We start from the raw sequence: 18,439 nt of genomic DNA, 5'->3' as shown, positions 1-18,439 counted from the left end.
CGGCTATTATTTCTTCCATATACAGCCCACACAGACATGAGGGATTTCTTTTCTCCTGTCTATATGTAGCACTTGGTCAAAGGCATCAGCAGGATGAAGGATATTATACAGCAGTACTGAGCAGAGTAGCTGTGAATCCAGCTCAGAGAGGAAAGTGGGGGAGTAAATAGATATACGTCTATAATGGTGCTTCTACTTTTTAGTGTCTGATTCACTCTGCTGCTCCGTCTTTCTTCACCTATGTTTTTCCATGGAATCTAACAGACAGCTGTAATCTGATCCTGATTTTAGCAGTTTATCAAAGGGAATGATAAATCCAGGAGGCCGGACTAGAAGTGGATCATAAATGGAGAAAGAAGAAGATTTCTCTAATAAGATATATTACAATGTTTCTTATCTTTACTTGTACCATTGATTTATGCAAAGATTGATGGATCAGCAGTGACCATTTAAGAAAGAGAAATCTGACAATTCTGCATGGGGCAGAAGGAAGCTGCAGTATTCATTATAGAGGGCGGTTAGTTTGTGGTGTATATTTTATTATATATATTTTTTTTCATCCTGTAAAGTGATTCTTTTTTCAATCCTTAGAAATGACCTCTTTGAGTTTTGCCTATAATTACGGATCTTTTTAGAACAACCGTGTAATTTTTTCAGTTTACCGCTATGTTTTAGTATACGGTTTGTTTGTTTTTTTGTATCTCCGATGCAACTTTGAGGAGTTTTCAGAACAAAGTTTACTAACCGCCAGATTGAGGGGACATCTGGAATACGCTGAATATTTATATATAGTGCGTTCAATGCTAGCCAGAGAATTACAGCCCTGAGTTGATGCTGCCGCATAAAGTTGAGGCTGTGCGCTTCCAGGTCGTAATTGCTTTTAACAATGTGCAATATCCATTTGGCGTGACGTGGCGCTTGTAATCGGGTTGTGTTATCCTGGGAGTGTGAAATTATTTGGATCTTGTTTCTCTTAAGTGCGTTTTATTGTACAGTTATCATGTCCGTCAGACTGCTTCTACGACTTTTCATTTCAGCTAAATGCCCATTACGTTGGGAACATTAAGATGCTAAAAGCCTTTTACCTAGAAATCTAAATTAACTTTAACAGTTCAGTCCTTATTATATTACAGAATTTTTTCTATTTTTTTTCTATTTTATAATTATGTATTACTTTGAAGCATGCTGCTTGGCTGAGGCAGAGGTTAGGACATTTTGGAAAGAGGAGGTGTATATAGTAATCACACATTTCTATGAGGAGATCTGTCTTTTGCACACAGTTAAAGGATTTGTTCACTAATTAGACATTATGATTAGTCATTAGTATAAGCTCATTTGAGGTCTGACACTCGGCTCCCCCACCAAACAGCTGTTTGCAGCTATAGGTGTGTAACCGGTGTACAGAGCTGGAACAGCACAGCTCCATCAGTGTACAGAGCTGGAACAGCACAGCCATTTTCGTGTACTGCCTCTCCGATCACATTCACTTAAATTGGAGCTTAATACATTGTATGGAGCTGTGCTGTTACAGCCCTGTACACGTTTACATGTGGCTGTCAATGAGCCGAGTTTCAGACCTATCCTAAGAGTAGGAAGTGACCAGTAATCCATTTTCCTCAAGTGTTGTCATATTCCAGAACTGCAACCTGCTTGGAGTGCCTAGAAGTACAAGGTGGTCAGTACTTAGAGATTCGGCCGAGGTGAGGAGGAGGAGTACAAGGTGTAGAGCAAGTTTTTGCTACCCCATGTGAGAGCATGATATAGGCAAGGAGACCCTGAATCCAACGATGTATCACTTAGTTTACTGGATGCAGCAGTTGACACACAATCAGCGCTTTTAGATTTAGCATGAAGCAGAGGTGAGAAAGCTGCCCCCGCCCACACCAGGCTTTGTATATACAATGTCCATAAACAGTGAGCTGCTTATCACAGAAGGGGGCGGAGTCGGACTACCAGGCACATGCTGCTGTGTCCCAGCAATGATGAGCTCCTGGTGCTAAAACAATCATTACAAGTAAACAAAACCACAGAGCTTGATAAGAGAGGCATCACTGAAATCTGTGTTTTAACTCCAACAGTTTGCAGTCTTCAGATTACATAGCAAAAACCTGCAGACAGATTCCCTTTAAAGATGAAGAATAATGACCCGGCCCATTCCTCACCGGACCTAAACCCTACACCGAACTTGTGGGCCCTTCTTAAATAGGAACTTTACCATGAAGACAAAACTTTTCACCTCTGCGATTAGTGTCTGGGGGGCTGTGGTTGGTTCTGCCCAAAAAGTTGATCGTCAACATATTAAGAAACTGACAAACTTCCTGGATGGAGTTTATGGCTGTTATTGAAGGGTAGGGCGGCCATATTACTATAGTGGTCATTTTCTTGAGCCATTTGGTTCTTATTCTCACTGTAACAGATGAAAATAAACAATTGAGATGGAAAATTTCCGTTTTTCATTTAGTTGCTCAAGGGTATTCTCCTAAGAAAGACAGAACCGCACTTTTTCTTTCTTAAATATTCAGGTTTATTAACCTTTTGGATTAACAGACAGCACTGGAGATGCTCAATAATAAAATTAATCATCAACTATTACAAATTGCCTAATAATTGTTTGCTGGACAGAACTGCATTGTTGACTATCCTTCTTTTATTATTTTTTAAAGCCTTAGAAACTACAAAAAAAGCTGTATACTGTAAGGTATAGTTTTGTGGGGTTTTGTTTGCATGGTGGTATACATTGTATAACACTTCTGTATGGGTTTCATGGAAGGCAGAAATGTTGGAGGGTATACCATACTTTTTTTTTTGTGTACTGAGAGGCTGGAGCTTGTACATTTCTACTAATTTAGGTACTATGTTATTATCATTTCTCCTAAAAAAAAAAATGGGAGAAGTCCCTAGAAAATATATGAGCTTCAACTTTGATGTTGAAGAGTGGGAGGAATATTGAATTGTCTTTTTGTATGAATGCATGAATGCTTGTTGGTGTCTTGTAACTTACTGACTTGTTACCCGTTTCCGTCCGGCGCTTGATATCTGCATGACTTGTTTAATGGTTGGCTAAAAAGTATTATTAAACTCTAACACTTCTAATCGCCATATGTATATAGATGTGGATGGCTGTGAACATGTGGATGACGACGTGTTTATATCTGTGGATATTATGTTCACTTTGCTGGAGAACTTTCAGAGCTTCGACACATGGAGAACGTTTTTTTTTTTGTTTATTGCTATTCCAAAACGAACATTTTTGATATGAGTTCAGAGAATCCTCAAATCACCTTCCATTTATTTATCCTGAAATCATATTGCTTATTGTACTGACTCCAAAAGTACATCGCCTGTTATGGAGCCACTCTCTCATCTGTACATTTCCAGAATATATCCTGTAGATGGAAGAAGGGAGAATGAGAGACTTGGGGAAGGCAACTGATCCCACAGAGAAGGTAACGACTTGAGGGAGATGGGACAAGTGTAATAGATGGAGAAACTGCAGAAGAAATGATCTGTAGGGAATAAAGAGGCGAGAACTGGAATTATCGGAGAGGCAGGACTGATTGATAAGAGAGAGTCGCTCATGGTCGGCACTAGAGTCGCCAATGGTTGGGAATAGAGTCACCAGTGGTTGTGATACCTGGTTTGTGGCTGCCCCTGAAACATATCATTCTGTGCACGTAGGATTAATTCGCTTACAGCCAGACCTAATCGTATGGAACATAACAGATTATTGGACTACACCACTTCTGGGACTTGTTGTACACTCTGAGGAATATGTTTCCATTCAATCTCTGTATTTGCTAACTTAAACAAGTAAAGTTGATCTTCACATCAGTATATTGGAGCTGTGAGCGATTTTTTATATAGGACGTTGGAGGTATATGGTGGAACCTCTACTAGAAGTGCAGATTAATGGTTGCATAAAGTGCCTCTTTTGGTTGTATTTATTTAAACAGTTCACCACAATATAAAGAAAGTTAGAGGGTTTTGAGTGACATAGAAGGACGTTTCGACCATAAAATTTTTGGTCTTTTTCAACTGTCTCTAAGTAAGAAAATTTCCAAAAATAGGAGGGTATGTTTGGATTCATCTGCGTAGTGACGATAGAAGTGGACTTGGGGTTCAGCCAAGGGGATTCATGTATAGCGCCGTCCGCGCTAGATGTGGTGAACGGTGTCAGGCCGTGGAGCGGCAGGGAACGTAGAGGCAGGAGCGGCGGGGAACAGAGGCAGGATGTCACACCAGGTGTGAATGCAATACATGGGGTAAAGGTAAAGGGAGCCCAGACACTAGGGAAATGGGAAGTGGTGACCTCCTAAACTGGATAAGCATCACCCTGTCTTCCCCTACCGTCCCTATACAGCCTTCGCAGCTGTCGCCGATCACTTGCCTCGCTCTACTATCCCTGGTGTAAGGCTACAACTGGGGGTGGAAGGAGATGAGCACTAGTCAACCTCCGCTAGCACTCTAAAGACAAAAGGGGAAGACAACACAGGGAAATTACAACTTAGCTTTAGAAGAAACTCCAACAGGGCACAGAGCCTCAAGACTCCAAAGAGGACATGATGCTACTTCAGCCAAGCTCCAAGAAGGAATGAGTATAACCGGCGACGAGCACATAGAGAGAGCAGGTATATATACACCCAGGCCAGAGGGAGGTAGTCGCTGGGTCCTAAAGACAGCCTCCTATCTAGGAAGCTGTCTGCAATGCCAAACGTGGAGATCTCCTACAGACCACTGCAGAGTGACTGTCACCTCCGACACACCCGTGACAGTACCCCCCCCCCCCTCCTCTACGAGTGGCCTCCGGACACTCAGAACCCGGTTTCTCAGGAAAAGAGGTGTGAAAAGAGCGAACCAATCTGGGAGCGTTTACCTCTGATATTGAAACCCACATCCTCTCCTCTGGACCATAGCCTTTCCAGTGCACCAAGTATTGTAGAGAATGACGGAGACGAGAATCTACAATCCTCGAAATCTCGAACTCCAGGTTACCATCAACCATTACTGGGGGCGGTGGTAGAGCTGAGGGCTCAAGAGGTTCTACATACCTTTTGAGTAGGGATCTGTGGAACACATTATGGACCTTAAGGGCCCAAGGAAGTTCAAGACGAAATGCTGCTGGATTAATGACGGCGGTTATTTTGTAGGAACCAATAAACCTAGGTCCCAGCTTCCAAGAAGGAACTTTCAATCTTATACTCTTGGTAGACAACCACACAAAATCATTCACATTCAGGTCCGGACCTGGCAAGTGGTTTCTGTCAGCCATACGTTTATACCTGTCACCCATGGTCTTTAAATTACACAGAACACCCTGCCATACTGAGGAGAATGATGAATCAAACCGTTCCTCCTCAGGAACTCCTGAAGCTCCACCCCCACTGAAGGTACCAAACTGTGGATGATAACCATATGCACCGAAGAACGGTGACCTGCCAGTGGATTCTTGACGATGATTATTGATGGCAAATTCTGCCATCGGTAAGTAGGATGCCCAATCCTCCTGATTATCGGAGACGAAACACCTGAGGTATGTCTCCAAGTTCTGATTGACACGCTCGGTCTGACCATTCGACTGAGGGAGGAAGGCAGAGGAAAAGAACAGCTGCACCCCCATTCGAGAACAGAATTCCTTCCAGAACTTGGAAACAAACTGGTTCCCCGATCAGACACCACATCGGAGGGAACCCCGTGAAGCCTCACAATCTCATTTATGAACACCTGAGCAAGTGTCTTGGCATTGGGAAGTGCAGGTAAAGCGACGAAGTGAATCATTTTACTGAACCTATCTACTACTACCAAAACCACCGTTTTGCCTGCAGAAACCGGTAGGTCAGTAATTAAATCCATGGACAAGTGTGTCTATGGCCTACTAGGGATAGGTAGCAGAAGAAGAGTACCAGACGGACGGGTGTGCGAAACCTTTGAACGAGCGCAAATACTACAAGCATCTACGTGTTCAATTATATCCCTATGCAACCCCGGCCACCAAAAACGATGAGAGAGGAGGTCCGCGGTTGCCTTACCACCTGGATGCCCAGCAAGCACAGAGTTATGATGTTCTTTGATTACTTTACGGTGCAGATCAGGTGGTACAAATAATTTTCCTGAAGGGCAGGAGGCAGGGGCGTCCCCCTGAACCTCCAGCACCTCACCCTCCAGTTCAGGAAAAAGAGCCAAAATAACTACCCCTATCTGTAAGCTCCGGGACAAAGCATCAGCCCTGGACGAAAAGTGACAACAAAATTGAACCTAGTAAAAAACAGAGACCATCTGGCTTGTCTAGGGTTGTGTCACGGGTGTGTCGCCACGAAGATCGTCGCGATTACACAGCCTGACTTCTCGCAGCTGAGTTTTTGGTGCTTGGTGTTTTTCGGCAGGGAGGAAGTTAATTCTCTCTCTCTGTGCTAGACGAGGCCCAGCTGCAGTTAATTCTGCAGTATTGGGACTCCTTCAAATACCTGCCGTTCTGATAGGGTAGTTGTCGGTTAAAGCTTTTCATGCAGACTATCAGAGTGATACGTGGTATTGTGGAGTTAGGAGCGAAGTGTACTCGGTGTGTTTTTTTCCCTTCCTCGCTTTATTCTTTATCCCCTTACCCGTTGGCGTTCCCTCCGTTGTAGTGGTGTAAGATTGTTGTATGCGAGGTGGTTTTTGGTTTGCCCCTTGTACTGTCTCGTTCGTCTTGTACGGTGTTTGGCATATACGGTCCTGTCCCCAATTGTTGTGATCGGGGTCCTTCTCAGGACTAGATTACTGAGGTTCAGGGATTCAACAGTACCTCCAGGTAGAGGGATTAGGCAGGGCCTCAGTGTAGGGTCAGCATAAGCTCCTGACCTCCTGAACGCCGAGACAGCGTGACATTTTCACCGACCAACTAAAAGATTCTCTCCAGCCACCATGGATCCAGTAGCCAATATAGCTCGGCAGTTGCAGAGTTTGTCCTTGGAGCTGGCGGACGTTAAGTCCAAGGTTTTGTATCCCCTGGAGCAAGCCGGATCAGAACCCAAAGTAGCTCTCCCTGACAGGTTCACAGGGGGGCGGGACAAGTTTTTTGTTTTCCGGGAGGCATGTAAGTGGTACTTTCGGCTGCGGCCTCGGTCATCGGGGAGTGAAGAACAAAGGGTGGGAATAGTCATCTCGCTCCTTCAAGGGGACCCCCAATCTTGGGCGTTCTCTCTTCCCCCGGGCTCTCCGGCTCTCCGGACAGTGGATGGGTTTTTCTCTGCTCTGGGTCTTGTATATGATGACCCGGATCGGATCTCCCTTGCTGAATCTAAGTTACGTAGGATCCAGCAGGGAGATCGTCCTGCGGAGGAATTCTGTTCAGAGTTCCGTAGGTGGGCCACGGACACCCAGTGGAATGACCCGGCTCTTCTGAGCCAGTTTTGTCAGGGTTTATCTGACAAATTAAAGGATATGTTGGCACAGTATGACTCTCCCGCGTCGCTGGAAGCCGCTATGGCCCTTGCTATTCGCATTGACAGACGGCTTCGGGAGAGGTGCGGGATAACTCCACCCCCTGTGATGACTCCACCTTCTACAAGGGTCCCTTATATGGAGGTTCCCCTGGTCAGTCCAGAGGAGCCTATGCAGTTAGGAGGGACATCCTTTCGGGGGAGGGGACCGGCGGTGCGCCACAAGACAGGAAGGTGTTTCTTCTGCGGGAGAAAGGGACATTTTATTGGGGGGTGTCCTTCCCGTCCTTCGCAGAGCAAAGAGTCGTCGGAAAACTATTGATCCCAGGTTGTGTGGTGTACGGCAATCTGGGAGTAGGTATTTCGTCCCTAGGTTCGTCTCAGTTTCTTGTACCGGCGGAGGTGGTGGTGGGTACGAGAACTGAGAGGATATCTGTTCTTCTGGATAGTGGGGCCGGGGCTAATCTGGTGGACGCTCGGTTTGCTCGGGTTCAAGGTATGCGATTGAGTGTGTTGGCTAAACCCATCCCCATATTCTCGATCGACGCCAGGCCTCTCGGTCAGGGAAGTTTTTCGCAAGCGGTGCATAACATAAATCTTCAGGTGGGGGCGATACATAAAGAACTGTTGTCTTGTTACGTGTTGGAGGATCTTCCCACTCCTATTGTGTTGGGCCTTCCTTGGTTAACTAAGCATAACCCGGTTATTAATTGGCAATCTAGAGAGATAAGCCAATGGAGTGAATTCTGTAAAAAAAACTGCATGAATACGGTCATCAGTACGGTCGCTCCTAGGGTCTTACCCCCATTTCTGGCTGACTTTGAGGATGTGTTCTCGGAAAGAGGGTGTCAGGAGCTACCTCCTCATCGCGTGTATGACTGTTCGGTAAAACTGCTTCCTGGGGTCAAGTTACCTAAATCTAGGTTGTATAATTTGTCTGGTCCGGAGAGGCAGGCCATGAAGGATTATATTTCAGAGAGTCTGGCTAAGGGGCATATTAGACCTTCATCTTCCGCGGTGGCCGCGGGATTCTTCTTTGTGAAGAAGAAAGATGGTGGCCTACGCCCTTGCCTGGATTTCCGTGAACTTAATCGGATTACGGTCCGAGATCCGTATCCGCTCCCACTTATCCCCGATCTCTTCAATCAGATAGTGGGCGCCAAATGGTTCTCTAAATTGGATCTCAGGGGGGCGTACAATCTGATTAGGATGAAGGAGGGGGATGAGTGGAAGACGGCTTTTAACACTCCGGAGGGACATTATGAGAACCTTGTCATGCCATTTGGTCTGACTAATGCCCCGGTGGTGTTCCAACACTGTTAATGACATTTTTCGCTGCCTGGTGGGTCAGTTTGTTGTTATTTATCTGGATGACATCTTAATTTACTCGCCTGATCTTGTGTCTCATCAGGAGCATGTTAGGCAGGTGTTACAGATCTTGCGGGATAATAAACTGTACGCCAAGTGGGAAAAGTGTGTGTTCGCCGTTCAGGAACTCCAGTTTCTAGGCTTCCTGGTGTCAGCGTCTGGTTTTCGTATGGACCCTGGGAAAGTGCGGGCAGTTCTTGAGTGGGATCTGCCAGAGAATCTTAAGGCACTACAACGTTTTCTGGGGTTTGCTAATTATTACCGGAAATTCATTCGTAATTTCTCGTCCATGGTTAAACCTCTCACAGACATGACAAAAAAAGGGACGGATTTTTCTAGGTGGTCCGACAAGGCTTGTCAAGCTTTCGCCTCCTTGAAAAAATGTTTTGCCTCGGCACCCATACTCATTCAACCTGATGCGTCACAGCCATTCATTGTAGAGGTAGACGCTTCTGAGGTAGGGGTAGGGGCAGTATTATCACAAGGTTCGTCTCCTGGTAAATGGCGTCCGTGCGCTTTTTTCTCTAAAAAATTGTCGTCCGCTGAGAGGAATTACGATGTCGGCCATAGGGAACTCTTGGCCATTAAGTTAGCTTTTGAGGAGTGACGCCATTTTTTGGAGGGGGCTATCCATCCGGTCACCGTCATCACCGATCACAAGAACCTGCTATATCTGGAGTCCGCAAAACGTCTGAATCCCAGACAAGCTAGGTGGTCATTGTTTTTTACCAGGTTTAATTTTGTCGTCACATATCGTCCTGGATCAAAAAATGTAAAGGCGGATGCCTTATCTCGTAGTTTCCCTGGGGCCGGGAATACGGATAACCCGGTTCCTATCCTTCAGGAGGGGGTGGTGGTGTCGGCAGTATTCTCTGAGCTTGAGAAGGAAGTATTGGAGGCTCAGGGGGACGCCCCTGTTGGACCTCCTGGGAGACTGTTTGTTCCAGATCAGTTGCGACAAAAGGTGATCGAGGCACACCATAACTCAGCTTTGGCAGGACACCCAGGGAGTAAAGCAACTGTGGATCTCCTTTCGCGTCGGTTTTGGTGGCCTAATTTACATAGGGAGGTGGGAACTTTTGTTGCGTCCTGTGGGGTTTGTGCGCGCTCTAAGACCCCACGTACCCGTCCGTCTGGGGCTCTCTTACCTTTGAAGATCCCGGAGCGTCCTTGGACTCATCTGTCTATGGACTTTATTACGGATCTCCCGCCATCTTCGGGTAAAACGGTCATCACTCGCTTCGATATGGAAAGGGTTGCTGTATAATCTAAGTTCTATGGGGAACCGATACAAACGTATGGCTGATAGGAAGAGAGTGTCTGGTCCGGACCTAAGTGTGAACGATCGGGTATGGTTGTCTACCAAGAATATAAAACTTAAGGTTCCCTCCTGGAAACTGGGTCCCAGGTTCATCGGGCCGTATAGGATCTGCTCTATAATTAATCCGGTGGCATTTCGTCTTGACCTCCCCTCTACTTTTAAAATTCACAACGTGTTCCACAGATCTTTGCTTAAAAGGTATGTGGCGCCGGTGGTACCGTCACCTTTACCTCCTCCTCCTGTGGTGGTCAATGGTAACTTGGAGTTTCAGGTATCGAAAGTCATCGATTCACGTTTAATCGCCGGTCCCTTCAGTACCTGGTTCATTGGAAGGGGTATGGTCCTGAGGAGAGGATGTGGGTTCCTGCGTCGGATATTAACGCAGACCGATTAATTCGGGCCTTCCACACGACTCACCCGGATAAACCTGGCCCTGAGGGTCCGGAGGCCCCTCATAGAAGGGGGGGTACTGTCACGGGTGTGTCGCCACGAAGATCGTCGCGATTACACAGCCTGACTTCTCGCAGCTGAGTTTTTGGTGCTTGGTGTTTTTCGGCAGGGAGGGAGTTAATTCTCTCTCTCTGTGCTAGACGAGGCCCAGCCTTGCCCAGCTGCAGTTAATTCTGCAGTATTGGGACTCCTTCAAATACCTGCCGTTCTGATAGGGTAGTTGTCGGTGAAAGCTTTTCATGCAGACTATCCGAGTGATGCGTGGTATTGTGGAGTTAGGAGCGAAGTGTACTCGGTGTGGTTTTTTCCCTTCCTCGCTTTATTCTTTATCCCCTTACCCGTTGGCGTTCCCTCCGTTGTAGTGGTGTAAGATTGTTGTATGCGAGGTGGTTTTTGGTTTGCCCCTTGTACTGTCTCGTTCGTCTTGTACGGTGTTTGGCATATACGGTCCTGTCCCCAATTGTTGTGATCGGGGTCCTTCTCAGGACTAGATTACTGAGGTTCAGGGATTCTCAGGAGGTAGGTTTACGCTGGCGGCCTGGACCTCTGTACCATCAACAGTACCTCCAGGTAGAGGGATTAGGCAGGGCCTCAGTGTAGGGTCAGCATAGGCTCCTGACCTCCTGAACGCCGAGACAGCGTGACAGGTTGAGACGTTTAGCTGACTGGAGATATTACAGGTCAGCAATAACAGTAATAGGATGGCCAGTCCCCTCCTACCAGTGTTGCCATTTCTCCAACGCCAATTTGATCGCCAAAAGTACCCTATTACCCACGTCATAATTTCTCTCAGCTGAAGACAATTTTTCAGAACAGAAGGCGCATGGACGCCATTTACCAGGGGATGGACCCTGAGACAACACAGCCCCAACCTCAACATCCGAAACATCGACCTCCACAATAAAGGATTGAGAAACATCGGGTTGACTGAGTATAGGTGCAGTGGCAAAATGATTTTTTAAGGAAGAAAAAGCCTGGAGGGAGGCATCCGACCATTTTGAAAAATCAGACCCCTTCTTAGTCATGTCAGTGAGGGGTTTCACTACAACAGAGTAATTTTGGATGAATTTCCTGTAAAAATTAGTAAAGACCAGAAAACGTTGTAGGGCCTCCAGGTTCTCGAGACGTTCCCAGTCAAGGACTGCACGGATCTTCTCCGGATCCATCCGAAAACCTGAAGATGACAAGTACCCCAAAAACTGTACCTCCTGAACAGCGATAACACATTTCTCTAGTTTGGCATAGTTTGTTATCCCTTAATATCTAGAGCACCTGCTTAACATGCCCCCCATGGGTCTCAAAATCAGGTGAATAAACCAAAATATCGTCCAGATAGACCACCCCAAATCTCCCCACTAAATGAAAAATATAATTTATGAAATGCTGGAATGCCGCAGGTGCATTGGTCAAGCCAAAAGGCATAACAAGACTCTCGAAATGACCTTCCGGGGGATTGAACGCTGTCTTCCATTCATCCCCTTCTCTGATTCTAACCACTTTGTAGACTCCCCTTAAATCCAACTTGGAGAAAACCTTAGCTCCCACAACCTGGCTGAACAAATCAGGAATCAGATGAAGAGGGTATGGATCATGGTTGGTAATTTGATTCAATTCCCGGTAATCTAAACAGAGACGTAGACCGCCATCTTTTTTCTTCACAATGCATAACCCTGCCGCCATGGGCGAAGATGAGGGTCTGATATGTCCCTTCTGCAGACTTTCCGCAATGAAATCCTTCATGGCTTGTCTCTCAGGTCCAGAAAGATTATACACTGTGTTCCAAATTATTATGCAAATAATATTTTCTCAGATTTTCCCAAATTACCTATATGAATTGCAGTCATTGTAATTTTCCAGTCAAATAACTATTAGAGTACAATTTGCATAATAATTTGGAACACAGTGTACAGTCTGGACTTGGGTAGCTTACCTCCGGGGGTCAGGTTAATAGGACAGTCATAACCGGCGACGACCACCTAGAGAGATCAGGTATATATACACTCTGGCCAGAGGGAGGTAGTCGCTGGGTCCTAAAGACAACCTCCTATCTAGGAAACTGTCTGCAATGCTAAACTTGGAGATCTCCTACAGACCACTGCAGGGCAACTGTCTGTCACCTCCGACACACCTGTGACCCAGGAGCGGTGGGGAACGTAGAGGCAGGAGCGGTGAGGAACGTAGAGGCAGGAGCGGTGGAGAATGTAGAGGCTGGAGCGGTGGAGAATGTAGAGGCTGGAGCGGTGGGGAACGTAGAGGCAGGAGCGGTGGGGAACGTAGAGGCAGGAGCGGTGGGGAACGTAGAGGCAGGAGCGGTGGGGAACGTAGAGGCAGGAGCGGTGGGGAACGGAGAGGCAGTAGCGGCGAGGAGTGGAGAGGCGGGCAATGGAGTGGCGGGGTACGGAGAGGCGGGGAACGGAGAGGAGGGCAATGGAGCGGCGGGGAGTGTTAATATACAGTGCGGTGGAGAACGGAGAGGCAGGATTAGTGGGTAACAGAGACCAAAACGGCAGGAAACAGAGAGGCAGGGGTGGAGGGGAATGTAGAGACGAGGAGCCATGAGCAGCGAGGAATGGAAAGACTTGAATGTCGGTGAATGTAAAGCCAGGAGAGGCTGGAGTGGGTAATAGAGTGGTGGGAGGCTTTTGGGGAGTACAGGCATCAGTGGTTGTGTTGTTTTTGATCACAGATTTTTCAGTGGCGTCACATTATACTGTACTCAGCATATAAAATCTTAATGAAAGAATAATCAATAAAAGGAGTTTTCATTAATACAATGTTCTTGTCTGAATGACTGTACACTTTTTTGTTTTTTCTTTCTTAATTTCTAAAGTCTTTTCACACATGCCACCTATCTGTAATGTCTCAATAACCTTTGACACTAGTAAAAGGCCGGTGCAGGGGACACAACGTGGAAGCCCCCCTGTACTGCCATCAGCAGAGGAGGCGCTGATTGCGTTTCCTTAGCACTTTCAGTAGGATTTCTCACTTTCTTGTAATGTTTAGCTATTTGTTTCCCCAGGGAAAGGCAGCTGATTGGTGTGAACTGAAGCAGAATGTCTAATGGAAAGTAGAAAGGAAATATTTGTTCTGTTGTAAAGAGCAACATGTACATCACAGCAAAGCAGAGCAGTAATGAGTCTGCATGGAGGAGGCCAGAACTATGTGCAGCCGGCTGAGTGTTGGCTCTTTTCGCTCCCTCCACTGGTATTGTGTAACTGCTCATTTGGGTGGACTTTCCTGATGTCATGGTGCTGTAGGCCAATCAGGTGTCTCCCTCTGTTTTCCTCACCCGTTCACAGGACTTTTCTCACACACGCTAAAGTTGAGATACTGCAGCTGCATCTCCCTCCTGTCCCCTCATCTTTTTCTTTTTTTTTCTTTTTCACACTCTTAGGCCGGTTTCACACGGCCGTATATTTCTGGTGCCGGAGATATCCGTGTCCCATGTGTCCGTGTGTGACATCTGTGTGCTGCATAAGGATCACACGTTCCAGCACCTAGGAATCAGCGCTACCGTTAGCACTGTTCCCAAGCGCCAGGTGCTGAACACTGCCCTCATCATGGTTCCCTGCCGGTGCTGCGATCAGCACCAGCAGGGACAATGATGAGGGTAGTAGTAGTCTGCTCCCACAGTGTCCCTGTGTAAAATAAGAATAAAATAATAAAATCCTTATACTCACCTGTCCTAAGACTCCCCCGCTGTAATCTTCTAACCGCTGACACCGAGGAGCCAGGGAGAATGAGCCGCTGAAGCGAGCGGCTTCGGAGCTGTGCTCAGGAACGGTGGCCTGTCACTCACTGAGTGCAGCTTCAGGGCCCACTCGCTTTATCGGCTCATTTTCCCCGGCTCCTCTGTCAGCAGTCAGAGGATTACAGCGGGGAGACATAGGACAGGTGAGTATAAGGATTTTATTATTTTATTCATATTTTTACACAGGTGGACATCGGGAGCAGACACTACTACCCTCATCATTGTCCCTGCTGGTGCTGATCGCAGCGCCGGCAGGGAACCATGATGAGGGCTGTGTTCAGCACCCGGCGCTTGGGAACAGCGCTAACTGTAGCGTTGATTCCCAGGCGCCGGTGCGTGTCACATGGATGAGACACGGATGGCATCTGTGTGGGACGTTTTGCGGACCGTGCATCCACAAAAAAACGGACATGTCAGCGTGTTTTACCCACGGACACACGGCCCGTGGAAACCCACTGATGTGCACATTCATTTGAATGGGTCTTCGTGTGTCAGTATCTCTGGTACATGTGGAAACTGTCACCACATGTACCGGACACACGGGCTTCAGTAGTGAGGTCTGCTTGTTTCTCCAGTTATGTAGGCTGGATATGAGTTTTGTATGCCTCTCTCAGTAACATAGGCTGCATATGAGGACTCTATGTCCCTCCGATTAAGGGTGCATTCATACATCCGTGTGAAATCTCTGTGAACTGTCTGATATTTTATTGGTCAGCACTCTGACCCATAGAGTCTCACAGATCTTTTCATACGTCCGTGAAAATGATGGATCTGAGAATGAGAGAGGTGAAATTCGGAGCATATTCTAGGCTGATCTGATGTTGATTATTAGAACAGTATGTGCTTAGTGAGTCTGTGTGTTCCTCCTTGTAATATACACTGGATGTGAGGTCTCTGTGTTTCTCCCAGTAATATAGGCTGGATGTGAGGTCTCTGTGTCCCTCCTAGTAATATAGGCTGGATGTGAGCTCTGTGTCTCTCTCGGTAATATAGGCTGGATGTGAGCTCTGTGTCTCTCCCAGTAATAAAGGCTGGATGTGAGCTCTGTGTCTCTCCCAGTAATATAGGCTGGATGTGAGCTCTGTGTCTCCAGTAGTATACACTGGATGTGATGTCTCTATGTTTCTTCTGGTAATATAGGCTGGATGTGAGGTCTGTGTCTCTCACAGTAATATAGACTGGTTGTGAGGTCTGTGTCTCTCCCAGTAATATAGGCTGGATGTGAGATCTGTGTGTCTCTCTCAGTAATATAGGCTGGATGTGAGGTCTGTGTGTCTCTCCCTGTAATATAGGCTGGATGTGAGGTCTGTGTGTCTCTCCTAGTAATATAGGCTGGATGTGAGGTCTGTGTGTCTCTCCCAGTTATATAGGCTGGATGTGAGGTCTGTGTCTCCAGTAATATAGACTGGATGTGATCTCTGTGTCTCTTTCCCAGTAATATAGGCTGGATTAAAGGTCTGTGTCTCCCCCAGTAATATAAGCTGGATGTGGAGTCTGTGTGTCTACCCCAGTAATGTAGGCTGGATGTGAGGTCTGTGTCTCTCTCAAGTAATATACACTGGATGTGAGGTCTCTGTGTTTCTCCTAGTAATATAGGCTGGATGTGAGCTCTGTGTTTCTCCCGGTAATATAGGCTGGATGTGAGCTCTGTGTCTCTCAGAGTAATATAGGCTGGATGTGACGTCTGTGTGTCTCTCCCAGTAATATAGGCTGGATGTGAGCTCTGTGTCTCTCCGAGTAATATAGGCTGGATGTGAGCTCTGTGTCAGTCCACTGTGCTGCAGTCTTCCTTAGCTCATATATCAGCACACCTTCTATTCAGCACTTTCTATGCTTTACTGTATTTCCTTTATAACTTGTTTTCTCAGCTCTCTCTAAGACTTTCGATCGCTTCCTCCTTCTCCTCTGCTGATCTGCTTACAACTATAACCCTATCCAGGTCCCTTCTGCTATGTCTAACACTGAGAGAAGGGAGGAGAGAGCAGTCAGAACCAGGATCCGGAGCTCTAACAGATTTGTAACATCCATGCAGAACACTCAGCAAGATAAAGGACGCGCTGACACTCTGCAGCAGCAAAATGTTAGGATTAATGAAGAATATTTAGAAAGTTGTATTTAGGCATCAAATGAACAATTAAAATCTGTGCAAAGGTTTGTATGGCTTTTAACATGTACAACTCTCACCGACAGTAAAAAATGTTTTTTTTTGACTCACAGGTTTATCCTATTTTACGTGTTTGCACACGTTGGTCTTTTCTCTTGCAGCAGAGTATAAACCCCTGTAAATCGTGCGGAGAGATGTGCGGTGTAATGGTGATACATGTGTGATTTATGGTGCGATACATGATTAGAGAATTTGGCCGTCCAGTATGGCGATTGTTGCAGCTCCGTGTTTGTGTAATCTGTGGTGCGCTCGGGCTGGACGCCAGCTCCGCTTTCCTCCAGTCATTTAGTGCAGCTGTTTTGGAAATCAGTGCTTAGTGCTGTCCAGAAGCCTATGGACACAGCAAGGTACGGAGACCCCTCCCGCTGCGACGCGCGCTGCTCGCTCACTGGGAATGCCAGCAGGTGATTAGGCTAATGAGGAGCTTCATGAGATTTCTATCCCGTCTTTATCATGGATTAACCTGGAGCATTGACCGAAAGGAATCCCAGAGAGAAGGGAAGGCTGGGACGGAGCATTAACTCCAGAGGTATGTGTTTTTTTTACATTATCTTCAGAACGGTCACTTTTTAGAACAAAATCTCATAACTGCAGCAATTACACTTACAACCGCTGCTTTACTACATCAGAGAATGCTGGGAATTGTAGTTTTGGTAAGAACAAGATGCTACAGGCTGCTGACCACTGACACTGTGTGGACATATCATTGGTGCAACCGCACAGGTGTCCGAGAGTCAACGGGGCCACTAATGCCTCCTAAGTGAGTGGGATTGTGCATTGTGAGGAGCTGTTTGGCTGCAAGGGGCCCAAATATTGTTCTTGCACAGGGGCCTCTTCTGTCTGTGGCCACGTCTGCAGTGACATAGGGAATGCTATGCAGAAATACAGATGTAGCAGAGGTGAATGGGTCCTTGGCTGTATCATTACTGCACAGACCTTTCCTGCATCCATTCCGGTCAGAGCAGGGAGCATGTAAATGTCTAAAATAATGATAAATTTGGCACAAACAAAGCACTCCAAGAATAGAATCTGCGGACCAATTCAAGCTCTGATTATGGATGCCTTCAAGAGACCAGTTCTTCTTTTTTTTATGTAAATGCATCTATTTTGGACTAAGAGTACATTTTGCAATTGGGCTTTGCACCTTTTGACTTTTACAAGCTCTTTGTTTCCCCGCACATTGCTGGCTGCAGAATGAGTGAACTGAGAATTCGTTAGTGAGCTCATTCTGCTGTAGAGTTTCTAACTCCTTTTTATCTGTGTTTTTTTCTGAGCTCCTACCTGCTTTTTAATGATCACAGACCACATCAAAGTTGAGCTGATCTTTGATGTGGTCAAAAATCAGCTGAGAGGAGCTAAAAAAAAAAAAAAAAGACAATCTCGCCATCAGAACAGCGTCGTTGGGAGTTGTTGTTTTGCGCCAACTTTGGAGCCAAAAGGTCGATGATCGCTGCTGCGGGATCTGTTCGGTCCTATTACACAGTTGCTTGTAGTACAATTCTCCAATGCAGGTAAATGATAAAAATGCAATTAATTCTTTGTTGCGTAAAAATGTAAGAGATTGATAATATAGCTGGTAAAGCACATTAGCAAAGCTTTCCCATTTCTTTATTTATGGGATTGCAAGGACTGAGGCTTAATGTCTGATTTTCCCGCTTGCCTGACATCTGAGCAGTATCCTGGATATCAGGCAGGACATTCCACAAGCGACTGATCTGGGTGTGAACGAGTCGGGCAGGAAGCCTGGACTGACACCGCAGCAACTTCACACCTTTTCATCAAACCACGACGGAGAAATAAAAACATGGCCTCGTAATCCGGGGTATAGAAGCGTCGTGTCACAACAAATCACTGTTTCCAAGATCTCTGCTTACTGTCCGTGAATGACGTAAACAGTGATTTACATTAAGCAGCCCAGTAAGTGACACATCGCTGGAGTCAGTGTCTCTGTCTCTACTTTATACTAC

General features: G+C 46.3%; 1 protein-coding gene across 3 annotated transcripts in view; it reads left to right on the top strand.

Annotated features, from left to right (window-relative positions):
- PDZD2 (PDZ domain containing 2) overlaps positions 1-18,439 on the top strand; it is a 265,174-nt gene that overhangs the window by 83,915 nt on the left and 162,820 nt on the right. Inside the window, exon 1 of one of the 3 annotated variants that reach the window (XM_073681382.1) lies at positions 16,786-17,001. The exons of the other annotated variants lie outside the window; for them this stretch is intronic. The gene's annotated coding sequence lies outside the window, so the exon portion shown is untranslated. Of the gene's footprint in view, positions 1-16,785; positions 17,002-18,439 lie in introns of those variants that run through there. 3 annotated transcript variants of the gene reach the window in all.

This window comes from Phyllobates terribilis, unplaced genomic scaffold, assembly GCF_046119375.1.
Source record: "Phyllobates terribilis strain yellow unplaced genomic scaffold, ASM4611937v1 Scaffold_1__5_contigs__length_1240528914, whole genome shotgun sequence".
NCBI lineage: Eukaryota > Metazoa > Chordata > Amphibia > Anura > Dendrobatidae > Phyllobates > Phyllobates terribilis.
This window is presented reverse-complemented; position numbering and strand designations above follow the sequence as displayed.